Raw genomic sequence first — 7,735 nt, forward strand, 5'->3', positions numbered from 1 at the left:
GCTACCTCTGGCGAGCACATGGAGGGCTGTGCGGCCCCCCAAAGAAATGCCACCCCACACCATTACTGACCCACCGCCAAACCGATCATGCTGGAGGATGTAGCAGGCAGCAGAACGTTCTCCACGGCGTCTCCAGACACTGTCACATCTCACATGTGCTCAGTGTGAACCTGCTTTCATCTGTGAAGAGCACAGGGTGCCAGTGGCGAATTTGCCAATCTTGGTGTTCTCTGGCAAATGCCAAACGTCCTGCATGGTGTTGGGCTGTAAGCACAACCCCCACCTGTGGACATCGGGCCCTCATACCACCCTAATGGAGTCTGTTTCTGACCGTTTGAGCAGACACATGCACATTTGTGGCCTGCTGGAGGTCATTTTGCAGGGCTCTGGCAGTGCTCCTCCTGCTCCTCCTTGCACAAAGGTGGAGGTACCGGTCCTGCTGCTGGGTTGTTGCCCTCCTACGGCCTCCTCCACGTCTCCTGATGTACTGGCCTGTCTCCTGGTAGCGCCTCCGTGCTCTGGACACTACGCTGACAGACACAGCAAACCTTCTTGCCACAGCTCGCATTGATGTGCCATCCTGGATGAGCTGCACTACCTGAGCCACTTGTGTGGGTTGTAGACAGTTTTGAGCAGTGTATATAGCCTACTCTTAGTATGAAGGCTAATATAATATAAATATTATGTCAAATGATGGCAGATCTGAATAGCTCTGACTGTCCTGAAAAAAACAACATATAGCATGTATGGCTTCACACAAATCTACTGTGCAGATACTGTAGGATGATACTGGCAAAAATGTTTTTTTTCTCCCAATAAATTAATAAAGCGACTCATTTCAAATGGTTATCATGTTTTAAATTACTTATATGCACCCTACAAATAAACCGGTACCAAAGAGATTACGGCTTGGCCCACGGACCATATGATTCGCTAGCCCTATGTAGGAGTCCATCTGAGTTTCTCTCAGATAGGTGCTGGCGAGGCCGGGAGCATCAGAACTGGACCACAGACCAATAGAAGAAGGTGGCCTGCTCTGATGAATGACATTTTCTTTTACATCACGTGGATGGTTGTGCTGTGCGTCGCTTACCATGGCAACAGGATGCACTATGGAAAGAAGGCAAGCTGGTGGAGGTTACAACCAATGTACAATGGACTGCAACCTTAGCATTGTTGCGGTAAGGAACACGAGTTCAAAATAGCTACCGCTACTAATATTGTTAAATTTAAATCATGTACAGAATGTTACACACGTGGGAAATGTTAGCATATTTGTCATTTAAAGGTATGATACGCAGAGATGGGGACTCTGAGTGCGAGTCGCACACACACTGACTTCAGACTCAACTTGAGACTCGTCCTCAAAAGACTTGAGACTTGACTCGAACTGCGGGACTCGTGAACAATGTTTATTTTTAGGAAACGTCTGATGAGCTTGCTGTTATTCCCCTCCCTGCGTTACCAATAACCTGCCAACGTAACACGTAGTATCAGCTGCACGGGGCCACATGTAGCCCAGCTAAAAATGCATAAATACAGTAAATTGTTTTCTGTGTTACATAAATAAATAAATTAGATGTGTTTAAGAGAGTAAAAGGTTAAAAATATATTTCTCTTAGTGTGGTAAAAAGTCAAGTTCATGGGTAAAAATGTTTTAAAATATTAACTGTTAAAATGCATTTCATATGTATTTTATTTCATATATGTTGTTAAAGGGCTGTTTAATTTGATTGTGGTGTATCTAGTTACACGGGCTGTGGCTTGTGAATTGGCTAACATACGTGGGTGGAGGAGGAGGAGAAGGGACATAAAAAAGAGAGGTGGGAGAATGAAAAGGGAGTGATCCGAGTGTTAACGAGCTAATGAGGTAGTTTTGGGTTAACTTTTGCCGTTTTGGAGAGGAGTTGCGTTAGGTGTGCCTTGGATTGTCGGCCAGATAATCGAGAGGGCCGCAAGAAGACGTTTTCGTGAGTTAGAGGACGTCTGTCCGACGTTTGCTGTGCTGTAACCAGTGAGACTGCTCGTTAACAGTGGGAGTGTCACTAGCCGTGTGGACAGACTGTGAGCCGCGCTAGCTAACCCAGCTATACAAAAGCTTCGTCTGGACTGTTTCCGACCTGTAGGCATAACTACCAAGCTCCGTGAGTGTGCCCACGTGCGTCGTCCTGCTCAATTCATTGTCCTGCTCAATTCATTGGCCAGCCGACTGGTAGCTTCTTCTGAAAGACACCATTATTCTCAACGAATAGGAACTGTCCTATTTAAGTTACTTCTTGCTCCAGTGTGTGTGAAGTTTTGGTTTCAACGAACAAAAGCATCGAATCAGGCCTGCAACGATTTTCATTTGGGTTTATTATTTTGCGGCTTAGCATAGAGTGCTTAATAGTGGGTGCAAAGTGTTATGACCACTGATGTTTAATTAAGTTGGTCTGATAATAACAACGTTAGGAAAAGTGCAGTTTACTGTGTTGGAAAGAGAATTGTCATATTAAGCTGACACCTGTTGGAACAAAATAACACAATACATTTTATGTTGAAATTATATTTTATTTATTTGTCTTTATAATTAAAATAAGAACACCCTTTTAATTGTGAAACTGCTTCTGAGTGTTCGTAATTTTAGGTTACCCATAGTATATTGGGGTGCTTGTGTTTACTGTGTTAAAGGGTCAGTACACTTAACTTTTAGTGAACAGTATTCTCTTAATTGGTGGTTATAACAGACATGTATAAAAGCTGTACTATGTAGAGTGTGACCCAAGAAAGAAATAATATTACCTTAGATCAAGTTTAAGCATTAAAGTTACTTGAGGTAAAGAACTCAGGCCCCCATCTACCTAGAGGGTAGACGGGCTACGCACATATGAGAGAGGACAACAAACACCGGGCAGCTACTCTGCTATTCATCATAAACTTTGGCTTTAAAACTTCATCCAACAAGGCCCAAACAAAGAAGCGCTGAACGCAAAATAGGTTAGTAACCTGAGGTTAGTAAACATGTTTAGTTCAGCATTGGCCATCTAACGTTAGCTTGCTTCTTGCTTTAGCTACGACCTATGGGAGGTTTACTCCGACTGTCGTTCGTTATAAAAAGATGAATGAGCGTTTGTTTGCTTGCCAAACTTGTGGTAGTCAATTAACGTAATCATTTACGTCCTGCCAGCTGCCATCACGTTAATTATTACCATTGGCTGGAAAGAGGTTACAGGTTTATTGTTGATCATGTAACGTTACAGTTTTATTTAGTTAACTTTACACTGGGTTTGACAATCAACAGCGTTTGTTGACTTACAGTAGTTCAAGCTGTCATTAACTGCATTGCACAGGTTGTGCTCTGTGAGTTAAAAACAGGTTACAGCTTTATTGCCGACCATGGAATTTCAGTTTAATTTAGTTAACTTTACACTGGGTTTGAGAGTCAACAGGGTTTGTTGAGTTACTGTAGTTTATAAGCTTTAATTAACTGTAGACGCATTGTACATTAGGCTGCATGGTTGTGCTCTGTAAGTTAAAAACAGACAGATTTATTGTTGATTATGCAACGTCACAGTTTTATTTAGTTAACTTTACACTGGTTTGAGAGTCTGGGGGGTGTGTTGACTTACAGTAGTTTATAAGCTTTCATTAATTGTAGACGCATTGTACATTAGGCTACATGGTTGTGCTCTGTAAGTTAAAAACAGGTTACAGGTTTGTTGTTGATTATACAACGTCACAGTTTTATTTAGTTAATGTTACACTGGGTTTAAGAGTCTGGGGAGTGTGTTGACGTCCAGTAGTTAATAAGCTGTCATTAATTGCATTGCACATTACATGGTTGGGTTCTGTAAGTGAAAAACAGGTTACACTTACAGAATTCGTTATAGCCATACAGTTTTATAAGCAGCCTGGATTGAACGCAGCAGGTGATACAACATTCGTAATAACCACAAGAGACTTGAGACTTAACTTGGACTCTTAAATTTACATTTACTCAATTGGCAGACGCTTTTATCCAAAGCGACTAACATTTGAGGAACAACATACTAACATCAACAGAGCATCAAATACAGATCTACAACTGATAATACATACTAGTAAGAGCAGCAATAAATACTAGTAAGAGCTCATAGTTCATATCACGTCAATGAGGTAAATACCTAGGAAAGGAAGTAAGTAACAAAAAAATTAAAATTAATACAAGATAATTGTAAGGGGATAGAAGAAGAAAAGCACAGGAAGTGCATGTGAAGTGCAATTTATACTTCTGCGTCAAATCAACGGCATAGCCTCTGCGTAGCCCCCTACCCTAGAGGTTGGAGTTAGAGGTGTTAGAGCTTATTGAAGTTAGAGAGGGACGCCCCTCTAACTCAGAGACTTGACTTGGACTCTTGCTCAGAGACTTGAGACTTGACTTGGACTCTAGCTCAAAGACTTGTGAGCATCTCTGATGATACGTCAACAGTGGCTAGTGTTAGCTCCTGAAGTAGTACGGTAGGATTTCTTTGGATAACCTTTCTAAAACAAAAATTTTTAAAACCCAGCTGGGCGTATTTTAAATGTTTGCTATGTTCCCCTCCAGTAAAGGTGGCAGTATGGAGAACATAAGCTTCAGGTGCGTTTGATTTTGTGCGGCGCTGTGCAGCACTTACTTAACATGATGCATGCTGGACTTAACAAAAGGCATGCTGGTTAGAAACTGTGTCTGACTTTCACCGGCACTGCAAAACATCACCATGTCACAGAACATTAAAATCTTGTGGAACTAAAGGCGGCTGCAGTTTTCTGAGTCCGGCTACCGCAGTTGCTTTTCTCCGGAGGCACCTTTGTAAACTTCACCCTCATTGATTTAAGGCTTCACTGAGACACATGACGTATGTGACATTATTATTGTAGGAATTCAAGACTTTATATTCAACGCAGAAGTATAAATCAGGCTTAAGTCAGCCACGAACACACCTAGTGACGGGAAGTCAACGGCAACCGCCAATAAAACAAGAAGAACAGCAGCGCGAGGGGACCAGGATGGATAATGCATTGCTCTACACAGTCTACATGCTCTACGAGTATTTCACTCGCACATTGCCCAACAATAAATTTGGCAAGCAAGAAAAATTATTTATGCTGTTCGAGTAAAGACTACAACCTACAATAATTCTTCTGCATGAATGGTTATGATTATTATGACGTGCACAGACATTTTGGTGGGCAGGGGCTCAAGTGAAAAAAAGGGCTTTTTTTTTTAAACAAGACAAATATTAACTCAACAACATTTTTACTTTTACTTTTCTACAAAATAATCAGTTCACACAGAGACCACGGTCTTCTTTAGTATTCATTAGGTTTATCACAGGAGCAGAGCAGCAAAGCAAACTATGCCACAATGTGCATGTTTTCTATGCTACTGGTTTCAAGTATATATTTAGAATAAATGACAGTTTCATTAATAATTTGTTTATTTGTCACAAGGCAAAAAATCGTTTAAATTCTTTTGGTGTTATTGGAATACATAACACTTCACATAAATCTTCACCCTAAACGGTGGCATTGGGTTGCCGGCATAATTAAAATAAATGTTATATAAATACTTTTACTTTTTGTTTAACAAGCAAGATGCCAAATGAGTAAAGATAACCTTCAGCTTCAAACAGCAAAGTAGACAGAATACTGAATTGCCTGAATACATTAATGTATTGATCAAATACTTTATTATTGTTGCTATTATACTGTATTACATTTACCATGCACACACACACACACACACACACACACACACACACAATTACTGATGGTGACATGGACTTTCACATTTGAGGGAGGGCTGTCGGTATCATGTAAAAATCTATAAAAGCATGATAGATGAGGAGCTCTTTAAGACACTTTTTCATGGAGTGGTCAATTTTGAGACTTTCTTCTTTTACGCTAATGGAAATAAAACTTCAAGAACACACCTTTAGATGGTGTTGGTTTTAAACCTAATACCCTCTGTCTGTTTGCATCTATAGATTTCTTCTATATTAACCAAAACAAGCTAATCTGCATATTTACACAGCACATTTCAGAGGAAAATACTCTTGATGTAAGTCAATAACTGGGGAAGTTCTGTGGTGATATGCTTTAGTTATTTATCACATTCACTTGCAGTGACTTGTCAAATGTGGGCATTTTAATTAGTTAATGCCTAATTTGCATATCAGTGTGGCGATTGTGATGATGTTATTAGACACAAATGTTACTGTGTTCACCTGTATCAGTACATTAGGTTGTATGGCCATGAGATATTGCCTTAGCTAAACTTCAGCTAACTTATTACATTAGCTCAGCTCATGAGTCATGAATGTTAGCAAGACATCAGCCTAGGCCTATACTGTCTTTTGTTTAATTGGCGGTAAACTCGAGGCACTGGTAGTTTAGTGTTTTGTTCTTCACCACTCACCTCCACACAAGACTAGAAAAAAACTGCTGGAAGAGAAGCTGGAGGGGAGAGAGAGAGAGACAGGGAGAGAGTGGGAGACCGAGAGAGAGAGAGGGGGAGAGAGAGAGAGAGCATCGGAACTCCAAAGTCTCATCTTCCAACCTGATAGCCTATTTAGATTTTTTCCCAATAAATATATTTGTTTGACAGGGAATCTGTTGGAAACGGGAATAAATATATATAATAAAAATAATAAATACGGTATATTCATTTATTAAAAAAATTTTAAAAAGCATCCCAGAAAAAAGGGCACTTTCTCTTGAGGAAGAAAAAGGGCAGGTGCTGAAGCCCCTTTTGATGTCTATGTTTGCACCTGCCTGATTGTTAGTACACATTAATAAATTAGAGACCAATGCCTGAATATTTTCCTTATTATTTCCACTATTTTTAAATCCCAATGTAGACAGGTAGGTGCTCAGGTTGGTAATTTGTCGTCCAATTCAATTCAATTCAATTTTATTTATATAGCGCCAAATCACAACAACTGTTATCTCACAGCGCTTTTCATAAAAGAGCAGGTCTAGACCATACTCTGTGATGCCATTTACAGAAGCCCAACAGTTCCCACCAAGAGCAGCACTAGGCGACAGAGGCAAGGAAAAACTTCCTTTAAGAGGCAGAAACCTCGAGCAGAACCATGGCTCAGGGTGGGCGGCCATCTGCCTCGACCGGTTGGGGTGAAGGAGAGAGAGGGAGAGAGAGAGCGAGAGAGAGAGAGAGAGAGAGGGCAGGAGAGGAACAGAGAGAAAAGGAGAGGGATGGAAGGAGAGAAAAGGGAGGGAGACAGCATACACAATATCCACACAGAGGTACAGACAGTAAAAGTGATGTTATTATAGACTAATTGAAAAATGGTACAGATATTTATAGTAGTGTTAATGATAACAGTCGTAATGTTAATGATTATAATAACAATAATAACAATAGGACTAGTAACAATAGTTGTTGTAGCAGAGGGTGTCGAGCAGGAACACGGGGGCAGCAGGTGACCCGCAGCCACAGATCCAGACTCCACAGCTCCAGAGCCAGAAACACCTGCAGGAAGTGATAGGAGGAGAGAGGAGAGGGACGAGAAAGCACAAGACTACCGGAAAGGGGAGAAGTTGTGTTAGTAACATGCAATAATGGGATGAGGTTGCATACAGAGGGAGAGAAAGTAGAGGAGAGAGGAGCTCAGTGCATCATGGGAAATCCCCCGGCAGTCTAGGCCTATAGCAGCATAACTAAGGGATGGTTCAGGACTAACCTGAGCCAGCCCTAACTATAAGCTTTATCAAA

The 7,735-nt window shown here is 40.9% G+C and overlaps 1 long non-coding RNA gene across 2 annotated transcripts in view; it reads left to right on the forward strand.

Annotated features, from left to right (window-relative positions):
• Window positions 1-1,045: 1,045 nt before the first annotated feature.
• LOC123960486 overlaps window positions 1,046-7,735 on the forward strand; it is a 10,286-nt gene continuing 3,596 nt past the window's right edge. The window contains exon 1 of one of the 2 annotated variants that reach the window (XR_006822533.1): window positions 1,046-1,181. This is a non-coding gene — a long non-coding RNA (uncharacterized LOC123960486). Of the gene's footprint in view, window positions 1,182-1,881; window positions 2,145-7,735 lie in introns of those variants that run through there. The other variant, XR_006822532.1, reaches the window with a different exon arrangement.

This window comes from Micropterus dolomieu, linkage group LG21, assembly GCF_021292245.1.
Source record: "Micropterus dolomieu isolate WLL.071019.BEF.003 ecotype Adirondacks linkage group LG21, ASM2129224v1, whole genome shotgun sequence".
In the NCBI taxonomy this organism is placed as follows: domain Eukaryota; kingdom Metazoa; phylum Chordata; class Actinopteri; order Centrarchiformes; family Centrarchidae; genus Micropterus; species Micropterus dolomieu.